This window comes from Lathyrus oleraceus, chromosome 7 (genome assembly GCF_024323335.1).
Source record: "Lathyrus oleraceus cultivar Zhongwan6 chromosome 7, CAAS_Psat_ZW6_1.0, whole genome shotgun sequence".
NCBI classification, from domain to species: domain Eukaryota; kingdom Viridiplantae; phylum Streptophyta; class Magnoliopsida; order Fabales; family Fabaceae; genus Lathyrus; species Lathyrus oleraceus.
Genome location: NC_066585.1, coordinates 261,075,570 through 261,091,660, shown reverse-complemented (window position 1 = coordinate 261,091,660; position 16,091 = coordinate 261,075,570).

Sequence of the window (16,091 nt, the reverse complement as noted above, 5' to 3'; positions counted from 1 at the left end):
AGCATATGCTAAATTGTAGGATGGTTAGTTTTTCTGTTTCAGCATTTTTCTCAGGCTATTCTTCAGGAGTCCAACAGCTGAGCTAAAATCCAGGAAACTAACAACTGAGCTACAATTAATGAACCTAACAAATAGCCTATTTGTTAGTACCCTAATATGTGGAAATTAGGTTAACTTGCTTAACCTTAATTTTAGGAAATACAAGTACAAGGCCCAAGTGCTGCAATATAAAAGGATGGCAATCCTTCTTTCAGAACTCGGGGATTTTAGGTGTGAAGATTTTATTGGTCCATCATACTTCACTGCTGTATTTTGGTGTGTGCCTTGTAATAGGTGTATCTTGTGAGCCAAGCAATTATCACCTAGATGATTGCATTGGACTAGGGTGTTCATTGAGTTGTAAGTGTTGTGTCACTCTAAGCTTTTAAGCGTGAGTGTTGTGTATCTTGATTAAAGCTGTTAAGCACAATCAAGAGTTGTTTGAAGTGTGACTTCACTGTTATCTTTAAACTTAATTAAAGGTTGTAATCACTGAGGTGATTGAGGGGGAGTGAGTAGGAACTCTGATCTTAGTGTAAGATTGAAATTGCATTGGGTAGGTATTAAGTGATAGGATTAAACAGTTGGTTTAAGGTCTGAATTAATACTACTAATAGTGGATTTCCTCCCTGGCTTGGTAGCCCCCAGACGTAGGTGTGTGTGACACCGAACTGGGTAAACAATTCCTTGTGTTAATTACTGCACTTTACTTTTAAGTTCTGCCTAATTCTTGTCTGTGCAGAATTGGATGTCATAGCATCCCGTGTGACATCGAAAGTCTGTTAACTAGAATTTCAATTGGTATCAGAGCGGGCACCCTGCCTGTTAATTTCTGGGTGAGATCTAGTGAAGTTACTTTCTAGTACCATGGACAAGGATGTAGGATACTCAAATAGACCACCCATGCTGGATGGTTCTAACTATGATAACTGGAAGCCTCGTATGATAGCCTTCTTGAGGTCTCTAGATAGCAAAGTCTGGAGAGCTGTCAACAAAGGATGGGAACATCCAACGAAGACAGGTAAAGATGGAGTCAGTATGCAAATTCCTGAAGAAGAGTGGGACAAGGAGCAAGAGGCATTAGCCCTTGGAAACTCTAAGGCCTTGAATGCATTGTTCAATGGAATAAGTAAGAACATCTTCAGACTGGTGCATCACTGTGAGCTAGCTAAGGAAGTTTGGGATACCCTCAAGATAACTCATGAAGGTACCTCCAAGGTGAGAATGTCTAAACTTCAGATGCTGACCACCAAGTTTGAAAATCTGAGGATGAAAGAGGATGAGACTATTCATGACTTCCACATGAATATTCTTGAAATTGCCAACACTTCTGGTGGCTTAGGTGAGAAAATGGCTGAAGAGAAACTTGTAAGAAAGATTCTCAGATCATTGCCAAAGAGATTTGCCATGAAGGTCACAGCCATAGAAGAGGCTCAAGATATCAGCAATATGAAGGTTGATGAGCTTATTGGTTCACTCCAAACCTTTGAAAGGGGCTTATGTGAGGATGCTGAAAAGAAAAACAAAAGCATAGCTTTTGTATCAAATACTAAAGGGGATTCAGAAGAAGGAAACATTGGAGGGAATGAAAGCATTTCAGAAGCCATAGCCATGCTTGGAAGACAGTTCAACAAGTTCATAAAGAAGGTTGATCAACAGGGTAGACCTAATGTCAAGAACTCTTCATCTGACATCAGTAGAAGGTCAAAATATGAAGAAAAGGTCACTCAAGGCAAGGGAATCCAGTGCCACGGATGTGAAGGTTATGGTCATATTAAAGCTGAATGCCCTACCTTCCTCAAGATGCAAAAGAAAGGGCTATCTGTCGCCTGGTCCGAAGGAGATTCTGAGAGTGAATCTGCTAAACATGTCACTACTCTGACCAGTGTCTGTGCCTCTGATGATGACTCAAGTGGAGATGAACTTACCTTTGATGAACTTGCTGCTTCACATAAAGAACTATGTGTTAAAAGTGCAGAAGTGTGTATCCAAGGAGAAAAGCAGAAGAAACTCATCAAAGAGCTGGAAGGTGAGAAACAGAAGCAGCTGACAGTCATAGATGGTCTGAATGGTGAGATATCTTTGCTGACATCTAAGCTAGAACAAATGACTAAATCCATCAGAATGCTGAATAAAGGAACTGACACCTTGGAAGAGATTCTAAAGGTGGGACAGAAGTCAGGAACCATGACTGGTTTAGGCTTTGCTAAGAAATCCTCAACTGAACTCAAAAGATCAAAGGCTGAAGTTCAGAAACTCAAGCAGAAGTCACAAGCGATGTCTCAACATCAGGGAACCAGGATGAGTAACCATCAGAAGAAGAAATTTCAGAGATGGAGATGTCACTACTGTGGTAGATTTGGTCACATAAAACCTTTCTGCTACAGGCTGCATGGTTATCCTAACCAGACTACTCAAGTCAGACCTAAGCAGAAGGCATCTAAGCATAATACCCCCATTAAGAAACAAAAATGGGTTGCTAATCAGACATCTCAAGTCAGACCGAAGCAGCAGGCATCTAATCATAACATACCCATTGAGAAACAACAATGGGTTGCTAAAGTAGCTCACACATCTCCAAGGACATCTACCAGACAAGACTGGTATTTTGATAGTGGCTGCTCAAGACATATGACTGGGATGAGCAACTTATTGGTGGATCTACAACCTCATGCTACCAGGTATGTGACATTTGGTGATGGAGCTAAAGGAGAAATCAAGGGTGTTGGTAAGCTAGATGGTCCTGGAGTTCAAAAACTGAGTAATGTGTTGTTAGTAAAAGGACTAACTGCTAATCTCATCAGCATAAGCCAACTATGCGATCAAGGCTTCAATGTACAGTTCACTGAGGAAGGATGTGTGGTGATGACTGGCTGCAATCAGGAAATAATGAGAGGAGCCAGATCCAAAGATAATTGTTATCTATAGGAATCTAAAGTCTCACACTACCCCTCAAACTGCCCCTTAGCCAAGGAAGAGCAGGAAGTGAAGCTGTGGCATGGAAGACTTGGACAACCTCATTTAAGAGGAATGAAGAAGATAATATCCAAGGAAGCAATTAGAGGAATCCCAAATCTGCTTATGGATGAAAGAAAAGGCTATGGAAAACGTCAGATTGAAAGCCATGAGTCATCCTCACCTATTGGACCTCATCAAAATGGTGTAGTAGCAAGGGAGAAACAGAAGTGTGTATCAGTGTCCACTGCAGAAGCTAAGTACCTAGCTTCTGGTAGCAGGTGTTCACCACTGGTATGGATGAACCAGATGCAGACTGAGTACAATGTCACTCAGAATGTCATGACATTGGATGCTACTCAGTTTGACAAAGTTAGGGGCAAAGAGGGAATATGCGCTTGTGAGAAATTATAGCAACTAATGATGTTAGTTATTTACTGTTTAGTAAGTCAACTTATTAAACAATTGATAGTGCACTCTGATTGGTCAACAAATAATAGACATTGCTCGTGCAACAAGCGTTTCCTATTCCATCGTTTCAACTTTCAGTCTTGCAAACTTTCTCTCAAAGAAACTGTTCGTCTCTCCTCCGAGATATTCATCATGTCGCACCAATCCGACGCAACTTCCTACACGACCATGTCTGATTCCTCCAGCTCTGAGTCTTGCAACCCTAACCGGGAAGTTCTTGTGGTTGACGCTGCAAAGACGTCTCATGCAAGAAGACCTAAAGAAACGGTCTCCGGATTCTCCTCAGCAATCGCACTTGATGAACAAACCATGGAAGGCTCCAGGTATGTGCACAATGCCATTGCAACTATAGTGACTGGGATTCTATCTGGTAATCAGAAGGTTCCTGGGGTCTCCGTTCCCTTAAACACTATCATACCTGATAATGTTGCATGTCAAGAAAACGCAGTCGTCCTAAGAAAGAATGTCTCTGACGATGCTGAGCAAACTGATGCTCATGAGGGGTCAAAAATTGACAAACCCTTAGACAATGTGGGGGGTGAGGAAGTCCGTGTCACTCATGATGTCAGTGACAACCCTAAGTGTGAAGCTGAAACTGTTGACCTAGAGGAGTTTTCTGATGATGAGTTGTTGACCTCAGTTGTCCCTAGCTTAGCCAAAAGGGTTAGGACTAGGAGAGAGAAGAAGACAGTGGTGCAGAGGTCCCCAAAGAGGAAGATTGATGTGGCAACTTCTTCCAATCCAAAGGTGACAGAGATTTCCCTCAAAAGGAAAGGGCATGGGCCTACGAAATCTTGGAGCAAAGAGGTGCCCAAGAAAATGAAGACCAAAATTGTTGTTGTGGAGTCTGATTCAGATGTCCCATGTGATGTCACAACATCTCTGTCAAAGAAGAAGCCAACCACTAACAAGCTGGCAGCTAGTGTCCCTGAGGTACCTATTGACAACGTGTCATTCCATTTTGCTTCTAGTGTGAACAGGTGGAAGTATGTCTATCACAAGAGGCTGGCCTTGGAGAGGGAACTGGCTCAGAACGCCCTGGAGTGTAAGGAGATTGTAGACCTTATTCAAGAGGCAGGGTTAATGAAAACTGTGACTCAACTCTCAAAGTGCTATGAGACTTTAGTAAAGGAGTTTATTGTCAATGTGTCTGAGGAATGTGCAGATGGGAAGTCCAGAGAATTCAGAAAAGTTTATGTGCGAGGCAAGTGTGTGAACTTCTCTCCCTCAGTAATCAACCTGTATTTGGGAAGACCTGATGTAGCTCAACCTGAGCTTGAAGTGACTGACAACAGAATCTGTCAAGTCATCATTGCAAATCAAGTCAGGAAGTGGCCTTTGAAAGGTAAGTTGGTGGCCAGCAAACTCAGTGTGAAGTATGTTATGCTACACAAAATTGGAGCTGCCAACTGGGTGCCCACCAATCACAAATCTACTGTGGCTGTGATGCTTGGAAAGTTCATCTATGCTGTTGGAACCAAAGCAAAGTTTGACTATGGAACCTACATTTTTGATCAAACCATGAAACATGTTGGAAGCTTCAGTGTGAAGGGGCCTATAGCCTTTCCTTCCCTCATATGTGGCATTGTGTTGAATCAATTCCCAAACATACTGACAGAGAGTGATTTTATGAAAAGAAGAGAAAGTCCTTTGGCCTTCAATTATAAACTGTTCCTGGGTAAGCATGTCCCTGACATTGCCATGACAACAGGAGAGACATCAAGTGTTGGCAATCAACCAGATAAAGCTGTTGTCATTGCCATACTCAGAGAGACTTGCAAAGAGCTAGTGGCAAGGAAGCTCACTTTGGAAAAGTTGATTATAAGGTTGGAGATGTCTGATGGTGGTGTGCTTGGTGAATCTGCTGATGCTACAGAAGGAGCTGCAAGGCAAAGTGCAGAGGGTGAAGAGGAGGCCAGTTCTGATGATGGCACTTATGATGAGGCTGACTCTAAGTCAGATGATTAAATCATTTCCTGTAATTCTGTCATTTGTGTGTAATTCTGTTTATTTTGGTCTGTAATTTATGATGTTGCATTGGCAACATTTTTGACAAAAAGGGGGAGTAACATCTGTGATGCCCCAGGACAACAGATTATGTGATTAAACAGATATTGAAGATCCTCTAATCCAGAGGTTGTGCTGCAGTTGATGTTCCACTTCTATGTGTGATGAGTGTGAGTGTGTTATCTGTATGTGTGCTATTGTTAGAAGTTCTTATTTAACTTCTGTGTGTGTGCTGCTGTTAGAAGCTTTTATTTAGCTTCTATGTGTGTTGAGTGTGTTGCTGCTCTGAGTGTATTAGCTAGGTTAATTTCCCTGCCAGATGGGTGTTTTTCCGCTGCTGTGAACTCTGTTGTGATGCCAAGTTGTTTTAGCCAAAAATTTGCCAAAGGGGGAGTTTGTAGATGTTTGATTGGCTGTATTTTATGGTAAAACACTAACTGGACTATAATGTCTTGACTGATGTCATGACATGCTTTGGAGATGTTTGACTGGCTGCATTTTGTGTTAGAACATCTAATTGTACTCTGATGTCTTGACTGATGTCATGACATAATTGAGTAGTATGCTGCAGGTTTAGCTAATACAGGATTTACTGAATGTCAAACTAGATGTTATGACATTTATCCCTGACAGCAGATACTGAGATATAGAATAGTTGGTTGTCAGTTATAACTCAGTATTTATTTCAGTCTGTTTATTCAGAAGAATAACAGACCTGGCATAAGGCCTACTGTCTGAATGTCAAACTGGATGTTGTGACATTCATCAGTGACAGCATATAATGAATAATAGGCAGGTTGGTTTTTCTGCTTCAGTATTTATTTCAGTCTGTTCTTCAGCATATAACAGACCTGGCATAAGGCCCATTGTGAAAATGTCAAACTGGATGTCTTGACATTTATTTCTGTAAGCTGATACTGAAGTATAGACTGGTTGGTCTTTTACAGTACAACATTTTGTACAGTCTGTTTTCAGAAAAATAACAGACTTAGCATATGGTTTATGTTCTGGACGTCAAACTGAATGTTGTGACATTCATTCCTGACAGCATATGCTAAATTGTAGGATGGTTAGTTTTTCTGTTTCAGCATTTTTCTCAGGCTATTCTTCAGGAGTCCAACAGCTGAGCTACAATTAATGAACCTAACAAATAGCCTATTTGTTAGTACCTTAATATGTGGAAATTAGGTTAACTTGCTTAACCTTAATTTTAGGAAATACAAGTACAAGGCCCAAGTGCTGCAATATAAAAGGATGGCAATCCTTCTTTCAGAACTCGGGGATTTTAGGTGTGAAGATTTTATTGGTCCATCATACTTCACTGCTGTATTTTGGTGTGTGCCTTGTAATAGGTGTATCTTGTGAGCCAGGCAATTATCACCTAGATGATTGCATTGGACTAGGGTGTTCATTGAGTTGTAAGTGTTGTGTCACTCTAAGCTTTTAAGCGTGAGCGTTGTGTATCTTGATTAAAGCTGTTAAGCACAATCAAGAGTTGTTTGAAGTGTGACTTCACTATTATCTTTAAACTTAATTAAAGGTTGTAATCACTGAGGTGATTGAGGGGGAGTGAGTAGGAACTCTGATCTTAGTGTAAGATTGAAATTGCATTGGGTAGGTATTAAGTGATAGGATTAAACAGTTGGTTTAAGGTCTGAATTAATACTACTAATAGTGGATTTCCTCCCTGGCTTGGTAGCCCCCAGACGTAGGTGTGTGTGACACCGAACTGGGTAAACAATTCCTTGTGTTATTTACTGCACTTTACTTTTAAGTTCTGCCTAATTCTTGTCTGCGCAGAATTGGATGTCATAGCATCCCGTGTGACATCGAAAGTCTGTTAACTAGAATTTCAGTTTTCTTGGTCGCTTGAATTACATTTCGAGATTTATATCCCACATGACTGCCACATGTGCGCCTATATTCAAGCTCCTCCGGAAAGATCAACATCATGATTGGACTGAGGATTGCCAAAAGGCCTTTGACAGTATCAAAGAGTATTTGTCCGAGCCTCCGATTCTGTCTCCGCCTGTTGAAGGGAGGCCATTGATTATGTACTTAATTGTGCTTGACGATTCCATGGGTTATGTCCTTGGTCAACAAGATGAATCAGGAAAGAAAGAGTATGCTATATACTACTTGAGTAAGAAGTTCACCGACTGTGAGTCTCGGTACTCAATGCTTGAGAAGACATGATGTGCTTTGGCTTGGGCTGCCAAGCGTTTATACCAGTATATGTTGAATCATATAACTTGGTTGATATCTAAAATGGATCCGATCAAGTATATCTTTGAGAAGCCTGTTTTAACTGGGAGAATTTCCCGTTGGCAGATGCTGTTATCTGAGTATAATATTCAGTATCGAGCTTAAAAAGCCATTAAAGGTAGTATTTTGGTTGACCATTTGGCGCATCAACCAATTGAAGATTATCAGTCTGTGCAATACGACTTCCCTGATGAAGAGATTTTATTTGAAAATGAAATATTATGATGAGCCTACGCTCGATGAAGGGCCAGAGCCTGGTTCCCGATGGGGTATGGTGTTCGATGGCGCTGTCAATCAGTATGGAAATGGTATTGGGGCAGTGATTATTACTCCTCAAGGCACACATTTTCCTTTTACAGCAAGGCTAACTTTCAAATACACGAATAATATGGCGGAGTATGAGGCCTATATTATGGGTTTGGAAGAATGTGTTGATCTTAGGATCAAACATCTTGATGTTTATGGCGATTCAGCCCTTGTTGTTAATAAGATTAAGGGTGAATGGGAGACGAATCAGCATGGCCTCATCCCATATAGAGATTATGCGAGGAGGATTTCAACTTTCTTTATTAAAGTGGACTTCCATCATATTCCTCGAGATGAGAATCGGATGTCGGATGCTCTCGCTACACTTGCTTCAATGATTGCTGTCAATTATTGGAATGAAGTCCCAAATATTACCGTGATGCGCTTGGATAGACCAGCTCACGTGTTTGTAGTTGAGGAGGTGAAAGACGATAAGCCGTGGTATTACAATTTGCCATATATCTTTGTTTGTTATCTCCTGCTATTGGTGAAATGTTCTTCCCCAAGCAGATGTTTGTCTCTTATCTCTCCACATAGAGTCAGCCCCATAGGCAGAAAGTGTCTATCTTTTCTTCTTTCATCCCCACTAAGTTATGTCCTCGGAGATGATTGTTGTTTCAGTTTCCTCTCCAATAGTGTATCGTGATGGAATTACTCCCCTGAGTTATATCCTCATCGGGTTGAGTCTTGTTTGATTATGTCTTTCTAGTTTGTTCCTAGATTGATTTCCTTTCTTGTTATCCCTTGCAGTTCCCTGTGGTTCAGTTGTTCAATTGCTCAGTAACCAGTAATTGTTCATCCTTTCCCCAACGGATCTTGTGGCCTTCTACCCAGTAACCGATAGTTGTAAGTCCTATTTCTGTGGTTTTCTACCCAGTATCCGGTAGATGTAATCCCCTATTTGTTGGTTGTCTTTACCCAGTATCGGTTTGATATTCCTTCGTTTTTGAGTATACCACCCAGTAACCGGTGATATATCTCTTGGATAATTGCTTTTGTCAGGCAATTTATCCCTAGCGAGTCATCTTTCATTTATCCTTGTTTGGTGATGATTGTTTCTCCTTCTAATTGGTCATCATTATATACCTAGTAACCGGTATCCCGATGTCCTTTCTTTTCGGTCGATTTATCCTTTATTAACCCAGTAACCGGTTGCGGATAATCTTCCATGCGACTATGTTATCTACGTTTTTACCCATATAACGGTAGTAAATAATATATCTCATGCGCTCTTCAGTCGAAGTCTTTTTCTTCCCCAGTCGAGTAAGATTCGTATTTCCTTGTGGAATTAAATGTCCATCTTGTAAGTCGAGTTTGATTTTTCAGCCCTCCTTTCGGATGATGAGTGTCTTGGATATGTTCCTAATTCACGTCTGGTTGGTCACCTATTATATACCCAGTAACCGGTATCCCTGGTGTTCCTTCCTTCTGCTCCCTATTATGACTTTTTGTCCCATGCGGAGTCAGATTTTCTTGAGTTGAGATGTGCCTTTTGGGTCCTCCTCATATGTTTCGGACGATTGATATATTTCACCCTTATACCGGTCTTAGATAATCTTTCTCCCTGAGCATGTTGTTCTCTCACCCAGTAACCGGTGTTTTGATAACATGTCTCTCCTTGAGTTTATTACCCAGTAACCGGTAATATCTCGTTGTTTTCTTCCTTAGCTGAGTTCTTTGTGGACATCCCCGTCTGAGTCCGGATTTTTATCCGATGTTTCCGTTGTGGATAGTTTTGTTGTATTGGCATATTCCCTAATACATGCATCTTTGCGTCAGCTCGAGTCTTTCCATCGATTTATTTTCGTGGAATCCCTTCGTGTCTTCCAGCAAGTTTTCAAGTCGTGACCTGCTCGCGCATTTTTACCTTATTTCCCCCCAGAGTCTCTGTCTCCCTAGTGAGTGTGTTACTCCTATGGATTTTTCAGTTCCTCCCGATTTATTTTCCTTTGTGGCAATTATTCACCATAAAGATTTTATTTTGCATACATACATTTGCATCATGAGGTCTCTTAGGGACCAAAATTCGTCTCTTTGCTATTATTTAAGCCCATTCTATCTCTTCGAGACGAAGATTTTAACCTTCATATCTCCTGCTAGAATGACCTTAAATAGGGGCATCTGTAAGACCCTAATTTTGACCCTAAGATCTCTCACGGTATCATGTTATTGCAAAAGTGCATTGCCTTAGGGATTATAGCATGTTTGGCTCCTTAACCCTAGGGTTGAGATTTGTTTGAGTGTTTTGAGATCACCAAGCATGCTTGTATTGTATATTATTGCATTTCTTATTTGATTACTAACCAAAAGCACAAAAATATGTCACTAACTCTTTTTGTTTTGAAGCTCAAGTGATCATGTACTCCACAATGCTCCTAGGAGGCTCCTAAGCCCAATGCAATGGCTAGATGAAGATGAGAAAAAGCATGAAAATGGTCCACAAAGTTCCTAATTATCACATATCTCTCCCAAGTATCTCAATTTGCAAATTTAATCAAGATAACCCAAAGGGCTTTGAGATTGTTTCCCAAGAAAACCCTAATTCCACTATGCTTTGACTGTGCCTTGCCCATGAAGCAATCTCAATCTCTGATCAAATTTAATCAAGGGAAGTTCTTTCATTTATCATTTTATGCATATGTGAGCCTATTTGAGGCTCCTCAATCATTTATTAATCAAGATTGGAAGTTTGGCCTTGAAAAGTTGACCAGTCAAGTCATCTGACTAAGCTGAGGATCAATTAGATATAACTTTTGATGTATTTGTCAAATGAAGATAACCCCAAAATAAATAATGTTCCTAAGAACCATATGAACAACTTTCATGTTCATAAAAAATCTACTTGAAGCTTGGAAGGTCATAATTCATTTGAAAACATTATAGGTCATTTCGACTGAAACCCTAATTTTGGGTCAACTTGCCAAGGGCATAGCTTTCTTAATTTTTATGATCTTGAGGTGAGACAAAATGCATTGGAAATCAGAAGATGTCTACTTCAAATGTTATATTGGACAAAATTTCATAATCCTAAAATAAATACATGTGATAATGCAAAACATTATAGGTCATCTTGGACCTAATTCAATGAATTTGAAAAAGTACCCAACTTCAAATGCCCATACCTTTGTCATAGAAAATCCAAGTGATGCAAACGTTGAGTTTAAATTGACTAACTTGAAAAGATATACCACTTTGATGTTGGAGATTTTTTCATTTGATGCTTGTATCATGAAGACAGAGGGGTTTGATCAAGCTTACTTTTGGTGAACTTTTTCAAAGTAATTTGAATATGTTTTGTACTTGAATTTTCCAAGCCAGTTTTGATCAATTTTCACATTCCAAATTATTTTTTGCCCAACATGACTTTTGTTCCTTATTTCAAGAGCTTTCCAACCATTACTTACAATAGTCTGTTGGATTCAACATTTGGGAGATTCGAATTTCTTTTCATTTATGTGCATCTTGATATTTTATGTTGAAACTTGGTATGCAAGCATTTCCCACTTCATGTGCACGTCCAAATGCCTTCTATGTGAACTCAGCAAGTTGCTTCAGCCATCCATGGGCCTCTCACACGTCCATAAAGGCTCATGCAATCAAATTTCAAACTCTAATGCACATGAACAAAGTGTGTGATCAGCCACATTCAGCTATAAATAAACACCTCTCGAGCTTCATTTCACAACCTTTTGGAGATCCCATATGCTGCTGCACTGAAACCATAGCCCTCACCAAAGGAATCACTCATAATTTTTCAGATTTTCGAGCATGAAATTCGGTATCATTAGCTGAGTTTTAAAGCCAGATTCCTTAGCCAATCATCTTCCATACACTCAAGGATCAAAGAGGAGTAAAGATCTTGGAGAATTTGTGGCCAGAAACTCATCAATTTGAAGGTATCCATTCAAACTTTTTGGATCTGAAATTCCTAATTCAGTGTAGTTTGCTTGTATTTCTGTGGTTCTCTGAAGTCCTCATACTTGAGGCAAGATGTTGATGCATTTAATTTTTCATTTCATGAATAATCCGTGTGGACACCATGATTTTCTCCTTCATCTTTCTCTCAATATAGGAAGGTTGAAGGAAATCCATTGGTACAGTGATGATCTACATCACACGAGCTTTATTTCCATGTCTTTGTTTTCCATTTTTAATGAGATTTGTTTTCTACAACTTTTGGCCGGAGTTTGTGTGTCTGGCCGGAGAAGACGGTGGTTTCCACCACCACCACCATGTGTGCTTGCTTATGGCCATTGAATCTCCCTTCCATGATATAATTGTGTGCATCCGTTTTAATTACTTCATTTAATTCTTTGTGTGGCGCGGTTGACTCAAGTGTATTGTGTGTCCTCAGATCCAAGCCATCCACAAGTGCCACGTCAATTAATGAGTTGCATCATGTGGCTCAGGCTTTTTCGCTTATTTCATTTTTCTTTTTATTTTTTGTTAATTCATTTCATTTTCAAAAATTCATTAAAATTCATTATAAGTCAGAAAAATATGAGACCAATGCTAAAAAATTTCTTGAAAAATCTAGTTTCACATTATGATTTTTAATTATTTTTGTGACTTCATTTGATATTTTTTTATGAATTACTTAGTTTTTGATGATTTTAATTCATTTTAAAAAATACTTTCTGACTTTTAAAAAATACAAAAATATTTTCATAGCATCTATGGATCATGATAAGTTAATGAAAAATAGTCTCAACAATTTCTTGTGTGTTTTGAGATTATTTGAGATTTTAATTTATATTATGTTATTTTTGTTTATTTTTAATTGATTTTAATTACTTTCTGATTTCAAAAATTTGTGAGAAAATTAGTCAAAGTTTGTTTGACTATGTTGAACCTATGAGAATTTAATTGGACTTTTTGAAGTTGCTTTGAGTTGAATATGAGGTTCCATTTTGTTTGTTTATTTGTTATTTGTATTTTCTTTTAATTCAAAAAATACCAAAAAAATATCATTGACTTCTTGACTTGTTATATTGATTCTTCTTCTGTTTGGTGTTGATTGAGGTTAAATTGATTCAACTTTGATCAAATTCATTGAATCTTATGGTTTAAAAATCCTTAAGGATCATCACCTATAAAGATGAATGAATTTGATCAAGGATGAGTTATCCCTTGATCAATTGGGATTGGTTGTTAACTTCTTACCCCTTCCCTTTCATCTTCATCCCTTTCTTTCCCTCAATGGCCAATGAGTTAAAGTCTTGAGGTTGGTCTTGACAAATAAGAAGTTTAACCTTTTTTGATCCAAACCAAATTCAACTTGATCCATGATCAAGTGAGTTATTTTGTGTCAAAGATAGGTTACTTCTTGGTCAAGCAAATAACCAAAAGTCAATACAAGGCCCTTCCCCTTTTGTTTGGCATGGCAAGTTTATGGAGTTTGGCTTACTAGTCATGACCTATAACTTGTGTTCTTTGCCTATATTCTTATTGACCGACCTCAGATAGGTGTGACTACTACATTAGTCCACTTACGATTGCTTAACATAGCGTTACATTGTCTTATGACAAGCTAACATAACTCTACTAACTACTAACTTTAATTTTAGCTTTTAAATTCTTGTCATTTACTTTCAATGTCATTTATTTCTTGCTCATTATTCATCTTGATTTTCATTTTGCTCACTTGAGCACATATTTTATATTTATGTCATTTTTCTTTTACTAATTTGAGCCCATTATTGTATATAAATATATTGCTATTTCATGTTTGTTTTGATGTGAACCAAAAGGCAAAAGGAGAAAGGACTTAGAATTAAGATTTACCCATGCTTAAAGGAGTTCAAGAGCAACTAGGCCTCATGCCTTTAGAATGCAAAATTTGTTGAAGAGCAACTAGGTCTCATGCCTTTAGAATGCTAAAATTCAAAGTTGATCTCAAAGGAATTCTCCTCAAACTTATTCTTTGTCCATTCCTTTTATTGTGTTGTGAGCTTTTTGATGTGTGTTTTTGTGTGCTAGGAACCTCATCTTAAGATTGTGAAAAGAGGACCATTGTCATGAGTAGCCAAGTTAAGAGCCAAGCCAAATGGAGATCCTAGGAGCTTGAATTCCAATTATTTGATTTGCTTATTTTGTGTGCTAAATCCAAAGGAAAAGAGCATCTTGAGTCATCTCTATGACTCCAAGAAAAGGAACTCCAAGGGTTATCTTTCCCCCTCTTATCTTTGTATGCTTTAGGAATAGCCCTTATCTCTTCTCCTTCACTCTAACCAAGCCAAAAATCATTTTCAAAACTTTGACTTTATTTCAAATTAGAAACCTAGGCCTTAAGCCTTTGACTTTTCAAAACCATTTTCATCAATACTCATTGTAAATAAACTTTAACCCAACTTTGACCTCATTTTGTAAATAACTCTAACTTGTAAATATAACCCATTTCAAGTTGTTTTGTGGTTCCAATGGCCACCTTGTTAAAGTATTTTCAAAAACATTAGTCATAGGTTTGAGTTATCATAGTGGTTGATGTAAATCTCACCTCATCCTTAGTGTTGGATTATAAGCCTTCCATGCTTATTATAGGGTTAACCCCTCACTAGCATGTTGAAGCCTTCCTCACATGGTAGATTGTTGGTTTAGGTTGAGTTTTCCCCCTTTGATAAAAAAAAGACCTTAAAGATTTTGATCAAAATCAATTCACCAATCTTTGAGATTTTTACCACGAACTACGAGGTTTTGATCCTCCTTTGTGATGGTACGTAGGCAATGGGTTCATCCATTCAAACAACAAAATTTGTAAATATAATCTATTATCTTCTCATCCCTCCAATCTTTTGCACAAATCTTTTTCACAAATACCAACCTACAACACATATTTGCAAAAAGGGTTCCCTTAGAGTACTAAGGATGTTTTGGGTGCGTAAAACCTTCCCATTTCATAACCGACCCCCTTACCTAGATCTCTGACATTTTTATTAGTTTTTGATTTGAAAAACTTCTTACCTTGGTTTTTGTTCTCTTTTTAGCCTTTCCTTTGGACAAATAAAAGTGTGGTGGCGACTCGAATTGTATGTTGACTTTTGGTTTAGTCAATAAACCTAAAGGTAACGACAACCCCGCTACAGCAAGCAATTGGGACATTATGCTTCAAACTGCCCAATTGTTTTTTGCAACTATTGCAAAAAATATGGACATATTCTTAAGGAATGCCCAATAAGGCCACCAAAGAGAAATGTCACAACTTTTACAGCCTCGATTGATTCATATATTCCTAACAATTCAGCCAATCCAGCACCAGTTCAACAAAATGCTTATACTACTACTTCAACGGTGACCCCTAAAATGGTTCAACAAATGATCGTTTTAGCATTCTCTGCTCTAGGATTCTCAGGTAAACCCTTTTCCTATTGGTACTTTAATTCGGGGGCTTCCAACCACATGACCAACAATGCCCAATTTCTTACTAATATCAAAAAATATTTTGGAAATCTCAAGATACATACTGTTGATGGAAATCAATTGCCTATCACAGCCACTGGTGATATTTCTTCATCTCTAACAAATGTTTTTATCTCTCATGGTCTCACTAGTAATCTCATTTCAATTGGTCAATTAGTCGAGAATGATTGTCAAGTACAATTCTCACAATCTGGTTGTCTTGTGTAGGACCAACAATCAGGGAAGATAATCGCGAAGGGGCCTAAAGTTGGACGTCTTTTCCCAATTCAGTTCTCACTACCTCCAAGTCTTTCTTTACCTTTAGTTTCGTGTAACTCTGCTATTGTTGATTACCAAGTGTGGCATAAGCGTCTTGGACATCCAAACGCAAATGTACTTCATGACTTGCTAAAATCTAATTTTCTTGGAAATAAACACATTCCTTCTCTTAATTCTGTTCATTTTGATTGTATTCCTTGTAAGCTTGGTAAAAGTAAAATTTTGCCTTTTCTAACACATCAGTCTAATGTAACCCAACTTTTTGATATCATCCACAGTGATGTTTGGGGCATGTCACCAGTTATATCTCATGCTAATTACAAATATTTTGTAACTTTTATTGATGATTATAGTCGTTTCACATGGGTCTATTT